General features: G+C 47.4%; 1 pseudogene; it reads right to left on the bottom strand.

Moving 5' to 3' along the window:
* Nucleotides 1–3,183: 3,183 nt before the first annotated feature.
* Nucleotides 3,184–6,413, bottom strand: LOC113137519 (uncharacterized; annotated as a pseudogene).
* Between the last annotated feature and the right edge of the window lie 10,650 nt (nt 6,414–17,063).

Genomic DNA, 17,063 nt, shown 5'->3' with positions numbered 1-17,063 from the left:
TTACATCTTTAGGCTATTGGAATTAAAATATAATTCCAGTTAAATAACCTTGGATCTTCTAAAGATTTTTTACATAAGTTAATTTACAAAACTAAATTGTCAGAAAGAGGTCAGGAATTTGGTACAAAATCTGGGAAAAACAGGGCTATCAAAAGAAAATATAAACTTTCCTTTACACATTTTTTCAATGCAGTAAGCACACAAAATGTGTATTGCTATAAACTATGATATTCTGCTTTTTAAAAAATGATTGGACCTTGTTAAAAAAAGGAACTGTATGTCTGTGAGTTCTTTTTAAAGAATTATGTTTTGAATAATGCTCAACAGATAAGGCGGTCCAAACATTTAGAGAGGCAGACATCCTCTCATTTATGTGGACTATACTGACTATTCTTGGCATCGCTGTCATCAGTCACACTCCACCGTACAGTATTTTCAGTCTTTGATGTACAAAAGCGTTATGTTTTGGATTGCATCCACTCACATCCCATACCCCTGAAATCCTTTCTCCCAGAGTCACATCACAGTAGTCATAAGCAATTGAAGAATTTCATATTCAGTGTCATGGCTGCCAGGATGGGTTTCACCATCATCAAAGCTGATTGATGCTATTGTCCTTTATTTTCCAAATTTTACACCAAGTCTGCTACAAACTCTTCTATTTTTCCTTTTTTATTTTCAGTTCCCTTTCCTCATGGTCTGTCTTTTAGAGATGTGGGGCCACTCACTGATCATGCTGCTGACATATAGAGTCAAACTGACATAGACAAGGCAAGGCAAGTTTATTTGTATAGCACAATTCATGCACAGAATACATCAAAGTGCTTTACAGAAATAAAACACAAGTTAAAAGTCAAAAATTAAAATAAAAGATAGCAAGTAGTATAGAAAATTAATGAGTGCAGATAAAACACTTTCAATTGTCATATGCAGAACTAAATAGAAAAGTTTTTAGCTTGGACATAAACATTGCCAGAGATGAGGCTTGTCTAACATCATCAGGAACACTATTCCAGACCCTATTCCCTGTTTAGTCCTGACTCTGGACATGAGCAGAAGGCCTGTCCCAAATGTTCTAAGAGTCGTATGTCAACAACAAGTCAGAAATTCAACAAAGTACTTCCTATCTTCAAGATAGGACTTAAGGGCAGTACCAGCGATGCCTATCCAGTCCTCTAACCTGTGTAACAGGATCATATGGTCCACTGCATCAAAAGCAGCACTCAGATCCAAAAGTACTAAGACAGAGACTCTGCCCGCGTCAGTGTTCAGACAAATGTCCATTTGTTACCTTGATGAGTGCAGTCTCAGTGCTGTGATGGGGCCTAATGCCTGACTGAAAATCATCAAAGCAGATGTTTAGCAGGAGAAAGTCAGTAGGTTGTTGGTAAACAACTTTTTCAAGGTCTTTACCTAAAAACAGCAGGTTAGATTGGGCCGGTGGTCCTGTGGCATCAAGACAGCTCTTCTTCAGGAGAGGCTTGATGACAGCAATTTTCAAGGCCCTTGGCAACAAACTGCTTAGTGCTGATTTCTAGAAATCTAGAGGGTCAAACATGGAGGTAGCAGGTGGATGAACTCAGACTGGAGATGTTCTCTTCAACTGTTTTGTCATTGACAGGTGTAAAATGTGTCAGTTCTACCAAGTGTCTCCTGGATGGCTGCAGAGTTGGGATCTGTCTTGGGCAGTTTATTGCATGTTTAATACCCTGAACCTTGTCATTAAAAACAATGGAAACTCATTGCATTTAGATGTTGAAAATAGTTCTGATGGCAATGGAGACGGATGTTTTTTTTAATCTATTCTCTGTAGCAAACAGGACACGTGAGTTGTTACTGCTGTTGTTGATGATTTGCATGTTCTGCCTGTGCTTGTGTGGGTTTTCTCCAGGTACTCCGGTTTCTTCCCACAGTCCAAAAACATGTATGTCAGCTTGATTGGTGACTTCTAAATTGCATATAGGAGGGAGTGTGAGTGTGTGTGGTTGTTTGTCTCCATGTGGCCCTGTGATGGACTGGTGACCTGTCCAGGATGTACCCCTGCCTTTCACCCAAAGAGAGCTGGGATAGGCTGCAGCAGATCCTTGTGACCCTAATTAGGAATAAGTGGGTATAGATGATGGTTGGATGGAAGTGAATGTTCAGATCATGAATTCAAGAAACTGTCTGGGACACAAAAAAAAAAATATTGAATGCATAATGTGAATATTTTTTTACGTAATTTGCACAACACAGTACATTATGAGCTTAAATCATGTGACAACAGCAAGGCCCTGTAATTTGACAACTGAAAACCATTCTAGAACTGCTAAAAACCCGCTTAATAAATTATCCACATGACTAAGTGATTATATAGTGTCATGGTTCGGTCAGGCTCCCTCCTCAGACAATTACTCCAATCCGCTTCAGCTGAGTCCTCACCGCGATCACCTGCACTTCATCACCACAGCCACACATATAAGCACTCCCCACACTCATCTCCTTGTCCGATCTCGTAAATACAACGTGGACCTTACTCCCGCAAGCTAAAGCTAAGTCACCATCTTCCTAGTTCTGTTTTCTATGTTTTCCTTTGTACCTGTTCAGGTATTTCTGCTTAAATAAACGCTGGGGTTACTTCACTTATCTCTGAGTCAGACTGCCTATGTTACATATAGGAGTTAGATTTCATTTACAGTCAGAGTCAGCATTAGAATCAGAATAAGTTTTATTGCCAGGTACAGCAAAGAACACTTTATAGTACTAGGGATTTGTGTGCGTTGAAGGAGGAGGCGGCGCAGGAACTTGAGATTATGGCTATAACCTCGGTTCTCTGATTAGCATGAGTGAGTGTCTCACTATGGGAACGCCTCCAGCAAGACTTCATCAGAAGCTTCAATACCACTACGCCAGCCTGGGGGCTGGCACTAGTGACGACTATGTCAGGAGGGGCGGGGACCCTCCCCCTATATAATAGGCTGACATAGCGTCAGTCGTCATTCAAACAAGCTCACCTCTTCCTCGCTTCCATCGCAAGGAGGGTGGTCTGGTGAGACACTCACTCATGCTAATCAGAGAACCGGGGTTATAGCCATAACCTCAAGTTCTCTTTCATAGCATTCGTTTCGTGTCTCACTATGGGAGATATACCAACTTCCGGATTGCCAGACGCCTGTAAGAAAGACAACTGTCCTTAGTGGTGCATCACGTGGAGGGGGCTGCACTCTGTGAAGTCCCCACACCAAGGACAGCGTGTGCTAGGGTAGGAGCTGTAACCTCCAATTTATAAAACCGCGCAAAGGTGTGGGTCGAAGCCCAACATGCAGCGGCACACAGTTCCTGAATAGAGACTCCTTTAAAAAGAGCCCAGGAGGTCGCCAGACCCCTGGTGGAGCGCCGGTGCTCCTCCGAGGAGAAAGGCGGTGGATGGAAGGCCACCAAATCTATTGGAGAGCATGACCCCACAACCTTAGGGACAAAGTCTGGATTAGGTCGCATGCTGACCCTTATATCCCCTGGAGAGAATTGGATACACTCCTGATGCACAGAAACGCGTGAATATCACTCACGCGCTTGGCTGAAACCAGAGCCAATAGCAGGGCTGTCTTTAAAGACAGCACCTTTGGTTCCACCTGACCCAAGGGTTCAAAAGGTGGACATGAAAGAGCCTCTAATACCGTGGGAAGGTCCCAAAGCGGGGTTAGAGGCCTAGACACTGGCAACTTACGGCGTGCACCCCTCATGAACTGGCGCACTAGAGGATGTTGGCCTAATGCCTTACCAGCAAACCCAACATGGCAGGCAGAAATTGCGGTCAGGTACCCTTGATGGTTGAGAAGGATTTTCCTTTCTCAATCAGATCCTGCAGAAATGACAGGACAATTGCCACAGAACACTGAAAGGGAATGGCCCGTGATTCCGAGCACCAGCTCTCAAACACCTGCCACTTAAGCCCGTACAACGTACTAGTTGAAGAGGCTCTAACACACTGCAGTTTCAATTATGCTGCTAGGGAGTCCCACCGCGTCCAGGTTTAGCTGCTCACAGGCCAGGCCCATAGAGCTAGCCTTCCCGGGTGGGGGTGAAACACTTCCCCCTGCGCCTCGGATAAAAGGTCCCTGCGTAATGGCAGTCGCCAAGGAGGGCCCACCAGCAGCTGAAAAATCTCTGCCATCCAGTGTTTCCCTGGCCAATACAGTGCCACAAGGATCATCACCCTTCTCCCTCACTCTGGCCAGAGTTGGGGGGATGAGAGCTAAAGGGGGAAATGCATAGAGGAGGGTGAACGGTCACTCGTGAGCCAGAGCATCCACTCCCAGTGGGGCCCTCTGATCGTGCAAGGAGAAGAACAGAGGACACTGGGCATTCTCCCCACTGTTGCCCGCCCGAACCGAGCCAAATCTGTTCCACCACTCCTGGATGGAGCTTCCAGTCTGCATAGAGTGGGTTTCCCCTGGACAGCAGGTCCGCCCCGTAGTTCAGTACACCTGGCACATGAGTAGCTCTCAGTGACTTGAAGTGTACACTGCTCCAGACTATCAGTCTGTGTGCTAGTGTGTGCAACCTTGGGGATCTCAGCCCCCCTTGTCTGTTGATATAGGCCACCACAGTGGAGTTGTCCGTTCTCACTAAAATGTGATGACCTCGCAGCCAGGGAAAGAAAATGTCTCAGTGCTAGGTGGACAGCCATCAGCTCCAGACAGTTTATGTGGATGTGGCTCATATGAGGGTCCCACCTCCCATTCACTGTCCTTCCTTCGTGTGTGGCACCCCAGCCTACAAGGGAGGCATCTGTAGAGATCACCTTCCTGGTTAAGATGGGACCCATGGATAAGCCCTGGGTCAGAAACCCAGGCGCCCTACATTGACGCAAAGCTAGTGAGTAGTCTGCCGAAACTCTCACCCGGTGGTGACCCTTGCGGAGGGGATCCAGACCCAGGGAGGCCAGCCAGCGCTGGGCGCCCCTCATGTACAGGCGACCCAGTGGTATTACTACCACCGAGGATGCCATCAAGCCCAACAGCCTTTGGCACTGTCCATGTTGCCCCTGCGAAACAGTGCCAGGCTGGCATACATGGTCTCTACTCTTTCTGATGACAGGAAAACTCTGGCTTGAAGAGAATCCAACGTTAGCCCTATGAAAGTGATGCGCTGAGCAGGTGACATCACACTCTTTTCTATATTCAGCTTGAAACCCAGGCTCACTAGATGTTTTACAAGAACATCTGTGTGACGGGCCACTTCTTCGCAGGTGGGGGCCGCGACAAGCCAGTCGTCGATGTACGTGGCTACTCGAATACCCCTCTTCCTTCCCTGGGCTACTGCTGCTTCGGTGCATTTCACAAATACCCTCGGGCTCAGAGACAGCCCAAAAGGCAGCACCACAAACTCGTACGCTGTCCCTTGGAAAGCAAACCGAAGATATTTCCAGTGTGGGGGATACACCGGCATGTGGAAGTAGGCGTCCTTCAAATCTATTGAAGTGAACCAATCGCCTGCTCGAAGAAATCGTAGCAGCGAGGCATGAGTCAGCATCCTGAAACTGTATTTCCTTAGATGGCGGTTCAGGGCACGGAGGTCCAGAATGGCTCTCATCCCCTTCCCCCCTTTTTTTGGAACCAGGAAATACCTCGAGTAGAAACCGCTGCGGGTCTGCTCAGGAGGAACCACTCTTATAGCCCCTTTCTGTCTGAAAGAGGAAATTTCCTCCAAGAGAATGTTTGCTGACTCACCCTGAGCATGGGAGTAGATTATGCCTTTGAAACGAGGCGGAACGACTTTGAACTGCAGTCTGTAGCCCTTTTCTATCGTTCTTAGCACCCATTTCGATCGAGTGCAGGCAGTCCAGTTCCCCATTTGCAGGGATAGCGGACTGACCAGCCACCCTGTCAGCATCGGTGTGACGGCGCCCTCCAGTTGAGGTGCGCTGTACACACCGCCTATGCACCTTGGCATCTTGGCACATGGCACGGAGACACCCGGGCTGTCTGTGCCACAGCCGCGGGGATAGTGACCTCCGCGGGCTGTGTTACAGCAGAAAGGATTGATTTGTCTTTCAACATATCTTTTTTCTGCATGTTTTTTAACAGCGCCCTCGACATTCTGCCTGGATGCGCATGTGGGGACCATTTTATTATAGAGTGCATGACATGAAAAGTGTTTGTGCAACACTGAGAACATTGTCTGAGTGTCCCTCTGGCAGGCATCCGAACATGAATGCCGGCTCGGGGACTGCACTCTGTGTGGAACCGGTCTCGCTGAACTCGCTCTGGAACAGAGCCATCGGGCAGAGCGGCCCGCGGGGGGCGCTGACTGGGCTCGCTCGGTGGGGAAGCTGTCAGGCCTGCCGCTTCTTCTTCCTCACCGTCACGGTGGAGGGGGGAGGCGGTGGAGCGGTGTGAGGCCTGGGCTGTGGAGGCTGCTTCCTTGCCCATGGGTTAGGCTGCACCTCTGGGGGCTTGTGGGGCTCCCTGTGTTTTGGACACTTTTGGGGTCCGGAAAGCAGGGGCTGGATGAGAGACTGCCTGCGCATATGACTGGCGTGATGTGCCTGGAACGGCGGGAGCCTTCCTCGGCAGACAAAGCTTCAGAGCCTCATCATCTCTCTTTTTCTCCTCACATCTCTTCTGCATGGAGGTGACAGCCGTGCTGAAGAGACCACTGGGAACGACCGGAGTGTCGAGCAGTTCCTCTTTCTCCTTGGTCGTGAGGTTGGTGAGCCCAAGCCAGCGCACCCTTTCCTGGAGAACCATGAGACCCATGGCTCTGCCGGTGGCTTGGATGGCCAACTTATGGAGGCGGAGAACATGGTCTGTCATGACGCAGATTTCCTCCCACAGGGCATTATCTGGCTTAGCCGTCATGTCTTCTTCTAACTCGGCTTGGTAAGCCATCAACATCGAAGAAGCATTTAGGGCTCTTGCCGACAGAGCCGCCGCCTTGTAGCACTTTTCAGTGAGGCTGGACTGAAAGCGGTCTGCCTTGTGAGGGAGAGATGGAGCCGAGGATGACAGAGACGTCTTCGGGTGGAGGTGGGTCGCTACCAGCGGCTCTATGGGCGGCATGTGGCAGAGCCCGTGTTTCTCCATTCCCTCGCAGTCCAACAGGGAGCCTCCCACGATGGGGTGCTTCTCGCTGTATGGTCTGTTTTTCCATGTTGCCGCTATCTCATCCAGCAGCTCTGGAAATATTGGCAACATCTGTTTACCCGTCTTCTTCGCTTTCGGCAGTTTCTTTCCGTCGAAGCAAGATTTCACTGCCTCAGCTTGAATTGCGGGCCACGGGATGTTGAGCCTGGCAGCTGCACGTTTGCACATGTCCTGCATGTCAAGATCCAGAGGGGATGATGCCCGCGGGATGTCTCCCGTCATGGTGGCGGGCTTTGCAGCCTCACCCATAACAGTGAAGAGTGTGGATTCCTCCTCATCATCACCATCATCGGACAACAGGAGTTCCGAGACGGCTGACTCTCCCTCCTCGTTGTCGCCACCTCCCTCCAGCATGACGCGGGGTGCTGCGCTTCCCTCCGACGGGAAACAGGCGTCAGTGAACTCCGGGTCCGCATCCGCCCAACTCGGTCCCGGGGCGTGTGCGGGACCCTCCACCTCGGACATGACCCACTCGCCTCGTGGTGGGGCTACCTCCGACAGCATAGGATCGCCGTCGCCCAGGCTAGCCTGGCCGGCTAGCCGACGGCGGAGCAGCTTGCGTGGGAGGGCAGCGCAATGGATACATCCGTCGGTGGAGGATAAAGCGGCCTGAGCGTGGGGTAAGCCCAGACACGCCGCACACACCGGGTGAGTGTCCCAGCTAGATATCTTATTGCCGCAGGGGCAGAGCTTCGGGCTTTTCCCGGTTTCACCGGGTTTGTTAGCCGTGGCCATGACTAGCAGAGGGGACGCTAGCAGCTCCGTGAGTTAGCCGAGCAGCTTGTGCAGCTGTCGGAGCCAGAGAAAATGCTTCTCTCTCGGCTAGTGTGGGGAAAGTAGGGCTACTTCCCTTAGGTATTGCTACCTTGTGTGGGGTGTTGTTAGCGTATGGTTATTGCTACCAGCAGATACCGCTAACGCCACCGGTGGTGGTCGAAGTATTTCTACTTCGGCTATTCTTGAAGTATCGCTACTACAAGTGGTGGAAGTATTGCTACTGTCACCGGTTAGCTGTCAAATAGTATCGCTACTGCTCGTCAGCTACAGAACAACCGTACTGTAGAGCACAAAGCGCCCGGTGAGTTTTCACTTGAATTTGTGGACAGTTTAGCTTTAGCGCCGATAGCACAGTTGTCTGCAGTCTTCTGTGAGAAGCGAGAAGAGGTTTTTGAATGACGACTGACGCTATGTCAGCCTATTATATAGGGGAAGGGTCCCCGCCCCTCCTGACATAGTCGTCATTAGTGCCAGCCCCCAGGCTGGCGTAGTGGTATTGAAGCTTCTGATGAGGTCACGCTGGAGGCGTTCCCATAGTGAGACACGAAACGAATGCTATGAAAGAGAACCAAGTGCAGGACACTTCACTATTTTTTCTCCAGAAACGAACACTGACTATCACCATTTACACTGTCATTCACAAAAAGACAGTCGGTGCTATATATAACAAAAGGCACCTGTTTAACTAGACACAGGTGCAGTCTATTCTAACTAATGAACATGCTGCCAGGGACCAATGCAGGGCAAGACAGGGAAAACCATACAGAATTAAGGTTCCCGGCAGGAAGTCCCAAATGGGAGTCATGACAATTTGTCTTGGTGTCTGGTGCAAACATATATACAGTGGCTTGTAAACAAATGTGTGTATGTGTATCTTCTGCTCCCTAACTGGCAGAGCATAACTGAAGAGGACCATTGAAGCTTGTAGTACAATAATGATAACTGATTAAGTTGTTGCTATCCGGTTCTGATATATGAGCAAACCTAATGCAACACCTTGACGATCAGTTAGAAAAGCAGTGGAGCTCTGTGCTACTCATTCTGCTTCTCCACCCTGATGACATGAGAGAAGACACTAGGTCATGTTTCCTTCCTCCTTGCTGCTCCTGTTCATTTAGAAGCAGAGTAATTTACTCAGCCTCTCTGTGGGTGTTTCAGCTTTTCTCTTCCCTTCACATTTCTTGCTGGTAAAGCATGGAGAGCTCCTTCAGTTTAAAGTAGCACATGCACTAATAAATTCTAGCTTGGCATTACATGGGCTTCCTCAAAGCAACACAGACGAACCTTCAGAATGCACCTGCCCCTGCAAATGCTTCAATAGGTAGAGCTAATAAGGGAGTACATGAGTGTGTAACGTGAGTGGGAATTTGCATCTCCATGCACAAGACTCTGCAGAACAAGAATTCATTGCCCAAACCACCTGCAGCCTACTGCCCATTGTGAAACACAACACAGCACAACATATGATAAATGATTTTAATACCATTCTGTGTGCAACAGCTCTCTTGAGCTCATTCCACATTCAACATGAGCTCTGTTCAGATCTGGTGTGGACTCTGACATAGCCCTGTATGTTCTTTCCAAACAGTTCAACTTTAGTTTTATCATTTCACAAATTATTGTCACAGTAGTTTTCTGGAGTGTTAAAGTGCTCTTTGGCAAATGCCAGGTGCAGTGATGTTTTCTGGGAGAGCAGCATCATCCTCTGTAGTGTCCTGCCATAGATACCGTGCCTCATGCAGCTATGCATCATGATCTGTGGTGAACAGAGACCTTAACCAGGTCCAGTATTTCCTACAAGGTTTTAGTGGTTAATGTGGAGTTTCGTTTTTAACTCATTAAGCATTCTTGAATTATATTATATTATCATTATAAGAAACAGAAACACACCCTTGTTGTGAATAGTAAATTCAAAACATTTGAGTGTTTTTTATATGGCTGTCAACGTTAACACATTAATACATGCAATTAATATAAAAAGTTTAATGCTTTGATATTTTTATACCACAAATTAATTGCGGGACCTAGTTACACTTTCCGGTAACTTAGACGAATGTGGCAGGGTGTTATAAGGTTAAGTTAATGATTACTTGAAACAAGTGTGAAATGATGAGCGAGGAGATTTCTACTGGTGTGCAGTGGAAAGTTCCGTTTTAAAAAACATCCTGATGGAAGTGTGAATAAAACCAAAGTAGTCTGTACATATTGATGAACTGTCTCTTCACCATAGCATGACCAGTACAGCAATATATTGCTTACTTTGTACTGATATTGTAGTCTAACAATTGGTTATTTGGTCTAACATTTGCTTATTTTGTTGCACCTGTTTTGAGCAATGAAAACAACACTTCTGTTATAAGACATTTGAGTTAACATTTCATAAATTTTAATGGTGGGGATAATAAAAATGAACAAAGTTTTCTTTTACCTTACTATATTTATTTTATTCATAAACTAAATGGTTACTAGCCTAATTCATTATTATAATTCATTATAAACATTAAGTTTTAATAAATTGATAATAAATATAAATGCTAATAAGGTACAAATTCATGTAATGAACTTCACTTTTGCAAGGTATACATAAAGGTTAATAAACATTATGTTTATAGCTATACTTATTTCACTGAAAACAATAGTAAACATATTTATCGTTGTAAATAAGTGAAACCCTCAATTGCTGAGTTGGAAATCATTAATTTAGGTTATGAATGCCATTTCTGTCACAAATCTTAATGAGTTATTAAAAAACATCAAGTCTGCAGCTAATATGAATCGACCCTAAATAAATGGGTAAGGAACAATCTAGTCTGCATTTTTAATGAATTTTAATAAATCTTATTGCAAATTGGAAGCAAACTTTTTTGAGTTCTGAGCATGTCCTGTCAACTGCCATTGAGTAGTCATTGTAAGAGTAAGGACATCGTATCAATATTTCTCTACAGAGTTGAAGGAACAGAGAGGTTGAGATAATGTAGTCACACTACTAAGTGACTATTAGTCATTTCTAACACACTGTTACATTTTAACATGAAAATGTCCCTCAGAAATCCAATAGGACATTCATCTTGTCACAGACTGTGTCAAAGAATATCAGGCAGAAAGGGATAGATGAAATGCATACACTGTCAGGCAGGCTGGCAGGTAATGTTTAATACCATAAAAGAACACTCAATGGTGAGTATTGGAAAAAGAAAATTGAGCATGGATAACCAGTGGAAATCAAGGACACACAAATGTCAGATTTGTATGACAACGATAGATCTAAGAGAGGGTGAGGAGACAGGGTCTAATTTAATATACACTAATCAATTCATCAATCAAATACTGAGGAAGAAAATCATGGACGGTTTTAAGTCTAGCCTTAAAAGTACAGAGTGTCTGCCTCCTGAACCCAGACTGGGAGCTGGTTCTGGTACTATGAGGTCTTTAAGGTATGAAGGAGCTTGATCATAAAGGGATTTGTAGAGATTTGTGAGAAGAAGGATTTTAAAGTCTATTCTGTATTTTACAGGGAGCCAATGAAGAGAAGCTAATGTAGGAGAAATATGACCTCTCTTGCTAGTTCCCGTCAGGACTCTGGCTGCAGCATTCTAGATTAACTGGAGGCTTTTTATGGAGATACTGGGACATCCAGATAGTAATGAGTTACAGTAATCTAGTCTTGATTGAACAAACTGGAATCTGTCTGATAAATAGGAATTGGAACCATTTTAATGCTGTTTTTCTGCATCGTTTTGAGACAGAATGTTCCTAATTTTGGCAATATTGAGCAAGCGAAAGAAGGCAGTTCTAGAGATTTGTTTTGTGTGAGTTAAAGGACATATTCTGGCCCAAACAATAATACAATACAATAAATTACTGGTCCTCCAGGCCTTTATGTCCTTTACACATGCCTGAAGTCTGGCTAAGTGGTTTGCGTAATCAGGTTTCATATAGCAGTGGTAATTAATAGAGTGCTTCCTAATAACTGCGGTCGATAGTATCAAATGCAGCACTAAGGTCTAGGAAGACCAGTATCGAAACAAGTCCATTATCTGAGGCTAAGAGAAGCTCGTTGGTGACTTTTAACAGTGCTGTTTCTGTTCTATGATGTGCTCTAAATCCTGATTGAAAATCTTCAAATAGTTCATTCCTGTGTAAGTGGTCTGACAGCTGCTTAGCAACAGCTTTTTCTAGGATTTTAGAAATAAATGGAAGGTTGAATGTTCGTCTCTAATTAGCCACGACTCCTGGATCAAGACTAGGCTTTTTGAGTAAAGGTTTGATTACTGCAGTAATCTCCTGCTCCATCGCCCTGTTCCAGTTGCCGGCCTTCCAGTCGCCAGCTTCCCAGCCAGATTTTCAGTCTCCGGCGTCCCAGTTTCCAGAGCCTCAGGGTCACGACGATCTCTTCCCCTCTGAGGAACCCCTCCTGTCTGCCCAGCCACCGATTACATCCCTCCAGTTACTCTCTGGTCCAGCCTCCATGGCTTTTCACCTGTCCCTCAGTCCACCTCCTTGACCGAATATGCCTCCAGTGAATTGGACTGGGAATCCTTCGACGAAGAGGAGGACTGGGAGGAGGAGGACTTTTTTCTGGGACAGTCACCGGAGTCCCTTTTAGGGAACCCGCCTGGCTATAAAGCCAGGAGGATTTGGACGTAAGGGCCTGCCTCTGAACCACCATCCAGTACCACTACGAGTCTCCCACCAGCAACCAGTGCGATCACAGCCACAGCAGTTAGAGCCACCTGCGCAGCAGCAGCAGGTGGGACTGCCTGATCAACGGTCTTGACGATGGAGTCGCTGCCATCGGAAAAAGTCAACGTTGGAACCTCAGCGCGTCGACGAAGGCGTCCCCGCTGAGGTCCCAGTCCAGGAATCTGAACCTCGGTGTGCCGACGGCAGCGTCCCCGCTGTGGTTCTGTCCCAGATCCCCGAGCCTCAGTGCGCCAATGACAGTATCCCCGCTGAGGCTCCGCCAGGGATCAGTGACCCTCAGTGCGCCGACGATAACGTCCCCGCTGAGGTCCCCGTCCAGTTTCCCGAGCCTCAGTGCGCCGACGTCTCCGTCCCCGCTGAGGTTCCGCCACAGACACCACCGCCAGAGTTTCCCGAGCTACCAGAGTCCAGCACTGCGGAACCCGGTCCGAACCACCTGACTGGCCACAGCCGCCGTGGTGGCCCGGGTCCCCAGGGCCCAGTCCTTTTCCCACCTTGCCACGTCCTACTCAGGATCGCACCCAAGCCTCTGACCAAGTGGACATCCTTACCTGGTTCGCCAACCAAGTCCGGAAGCACGACCCAAGATACGCCATGGAGTCCTTTTTAGACGACCCACTCGACAGTGAATACTCATCAGATGACTGCATGGATGACCTCTCTTCATACATCCCGATCGTGCATTTCAGTGGTTACCGTTTGGGAAGCCCATGTCTCCATCCACCACAGGAACTACAGCTCATGTCCCAGATGCCGAAATCGCCGCCGTTCCAGGCAGCAAACTTCAGCACCACAGTCTTCAGCGCCACCCCCTATGACCTCGCCTGTTTCCTGGTACACCGTCGTGTCTGAACCTGCCTCCAGTGGTTCGGATTGGGAGACCCTTGTTGAGGAAGAAGTCGAGGGGTCCTTTGATGAGGAAGACAGCCTCATCTGGAACCCAGTCCTGCAGCAGTCTGGGCCACCGCAGGCACTGCGGTCTCCAGCACTGTCGCAGTTACCCTGACCTCCAGTGCCGCCTCGCCGCTCACCGCCTCCAGTGCCGCCTCGCTGGTCTCCGCCTCCAGTGATCCCACAAATGCCGGAGCTGTCTGAACTACCGGAGTGGTCAAACCTGCCAGAGCTTCCAGGGTTCCCAGGACTGTCTGAGTTCCTCCGCCCAACTCAGCCCTTTCAGACACCAGGCTTCTCTGAGCTCCCACTACTACCTGAATTCCCGGGGCTATCTCTCCTATCGCCACTGCAGCCGACCGAGCCTACAGAACCCCCCGATCCATAGCCACCAGAATCAGAGCCACAGATGCCTCAGGGTCCACTGAGGCTAAAGTCTGCGTCACAATGTCTTCTCAGCCCAGGATCGCCATTAGACCCACCACGCCTGCCAGGGCCTTCACCGCCGTCTCGCCTGCCAGAGCCTTCACAGCCTTCACAGCCGTCTCGCCTGCCAGAGCCTTCACAGCCTTCACAGCCGTCTCGCCTGCCAGAGACTTCGCTGCCGCAGCGGCAGCTACCACAGTCTCCTGAGCAGCCACTGCCACCGCCGCCACTACCAGTCTCTGGAGCCGCCGCAGCCGCCGCCGCTACCAGAGTCTCCGGAGCCGCCGCCACCAGGGCCGTCCGGACCGCACAATCCCAAGTTGCCGCAGAGTCCCATCCACAGTCATCGTGGAGGCCGTGCGCCTGAGCAGTCTCGGGCCCACGCCCGCCGGAGGGGCTGTCCTCGAGGCCGTCCTCCCGAGCGACTGCGGACCTTCGCCCGTCCCAGAGGCCGTCCTCCGAAGCGGTCTCAGACCCACGGCCGCTGGCGAGGCCGCCCGCCAGAACGGCTTCGGGCCCACGCCTGCCTGCGGGTCAGTCCTCACAAGCGGCCTACGACTTTCTTTCGCCTCAGGACCAGGAACTCTGTCCTCTCACAGACTACTTTTGGACTTAGACTTGGTTCCCCCCCCCCGCTCACCCAGGCTCTTTTGTTTTGGACAATATTTTATGACCGTCTGGTATCCGGCCTTAAGGGGGGGGGTACTGTCATGATTCCCCTGTGGGACTTCCTGCCGGGGAATGTGAGGGGTCAAAGATAAAAGATTGACTTATTGTAATCACCGGTGTAAAGACCATATATGGGAAGTGAAATATTACTGAGCATATACTGGTGTAGAGACCATATATAGGAGGTGAAAAATTATTGAGCATACACTGATGTAAAGGCCATATATGGGAACGAGCTGAGCAGCAAGAGTTACAGTTGAGAAGGGCGTAATCAGACTATATAACCACTGTGTGTTTCCTTGTTTTCAGTTCTGTGGGTGCATGCATGAGAAATAGTGTCACAGAACTCCAGATATATCTGACTGTATTTGCTCATGTAATCTGTTTTGCTGTGGAAACAATAAAAGTATAGAAGTATAAATAAACCAACTCGGGGGGACACAGGTGAAGTTCTTGTCCCAACAGATGACAATGGTTGTTAACTGCCTGGCAGTTAACACTACCTTGGTGGCTACTGACATTTCGGAATGCAAGCAGTCTATCTAGTATATCTGACTGTATTTGCTCATGTAATCTGTTTTGCTGTGGAAACAATAAAAGTATAGAATCTTCAATAGGCTACTGACTGATCTCTTCAAATAAACCAACTCAGGGGGACACAGGTGAAGTTCATGTCCCAACAGGAACCTTTCTTTTTTAAAGACTTCCTTCTTCCCCTTGCACTGGCCCCCGGCAGCTTCACGTGTGCTATTTGTGTTTATTGGTTTCACCTGTTGTCTATTGTGTTCATCCCTTTCACCTGTGTGTAATTGTTTTTGTGTTTCTCCCTATTTATACCTCCCTCTTTCCTTTGTTCCCTGCCGAAGCATTAGTCAGTTTAGTTAGTTGTGTTAGGAGTAAGGTGTGTGTTTATGACGACCACATCACCCGGTCCTAGTAGGGATACCATCTCACCCGGTTCCCGTGGTTTTCTGATTGTTTTGTGTCCTGGAGTTCCCAGGAGGAAATAAAGCCTTTGTTTGTCCTGCAATTGGGTCCTACCTTCTCTTCCGCACTTTTCCAAGCTTTTTATATGTTAATAGACTAGAATAGGCTAGATAAAATTCTTCTAAATTTGTGGAACGCTAATTATATCATGGGGCTAATCTCCTCTGATTCACTAACTTCTTTTTCAGAGGGGCCACAGTATCAAGCGTTTCATGCAGTGAGGCTACAGCACTGTCAACAATATGATCAATTTGGTAGGGAGTAGGATTGAGGCAGCTGCCCTCCACTGTATTGGTACATGGCATAGATTTAAATAAAGATGGAATCATTTTCTTAAATTTATTAACAGCTTTGTCAGATAAACATCTGCGTAATGGAATTTTCTTTCAAACGCTGCATAATCCATTATTTTAAATTCATATATTATAGAATGGTCTGCCAAAAGAGGAATTGTGGTCCAACAAAAGCATTAAAAAAAACTAATGAAACTGTCCTGGACAAACATGATGGTACCCCTAGAAATGATCGAAAAGAATCTGACCATAGGAACATGTTAAAGTGTGTCCTGTAATTAGCTGAAATTAGTCTGACAAGTAGTCACTGTGCTGCTTGGTATCATGGTGTGTGCCACACTGAACGTGGACCACAGAAAGCTGAGGAGTTGTGCCAGGAGATTAGAAAGAGAATTATAGACAAGCATGTCAAAGGTAAAGTCTATAAGACCATCTCCAAGCAGCTTGATGTTCCTGAGACTACAGTTGCACATATCATTCAGAGGTTTAAGGTCCATAGGACTGTAGCCAACGTCCCTGGACGTGGCTGCCAGAGAAAAATTGATGACAAATTGAAGAGACAGATAATATGAATCCTAACCAAAGAGCCTAGAACAACTTCCAGAGAAATTAGAGGTGAATTCCAAGGTCAAGGTACATCAGTATCAGATCACACTATCCGTTGCTGTTTGAGCCAAAGTGGACTTAATGGAAGACGACTGAGGAGGACTCCACTGGTGTATAAAGTAAATCATAAATAAGCGAGACTGGAATTTGCCAAAATGCATATTGACAAGCCACAAAGCTTCTGGGAGAATGTCCTTTGGACAGATGAGACAAAACAAGTTTTTTAACAGTCACATCAGCTCGATGTTTACAGAAGCAGAAATGAAGCATACAAAGCAAAGAACACCACAGCTACTTTGAAACATGGAGGAGGTTCAATTATGTTCTGGGGCTGCTTTGCTGCATCTGGCACAGGGTGTCTTGAATCTGTGCAGACGACATGCATAATTATCCAAAACACACAGCTAAGAACACCCAAGAATGGCTAAGAACAAAACAGTCTGACTGAGAGCTACAGAAATAGCTTGATTGCAGTGATTGCCTCAAAAGGTTGTGCAAGAAAATATTAAGTTAGAGGTACCATCATTTTTGTCCAGGCCTGTTTCATTAGTTTTTCATTAGTTAATTTTCAGTAATTTTTTAT

Source organism: Mastacembelus armatus, chromosome 24, assembly GCF_900324485.2.
Source record: "Mastacembelus armatus chromosome 24, fMasArm1.2, whole genome shotgun sequence".
NCBI lineage: Eukaryota > Metazoa > Chordata > Actinopteri > Synbranchiformes > Mastacembelidae > Mastacembelus > Mastacembelus armatus.
Note: the sequence above shows the minus strand (reverse complement) of the source record. Positions and strands in the feature narration are given on the sequence as shown.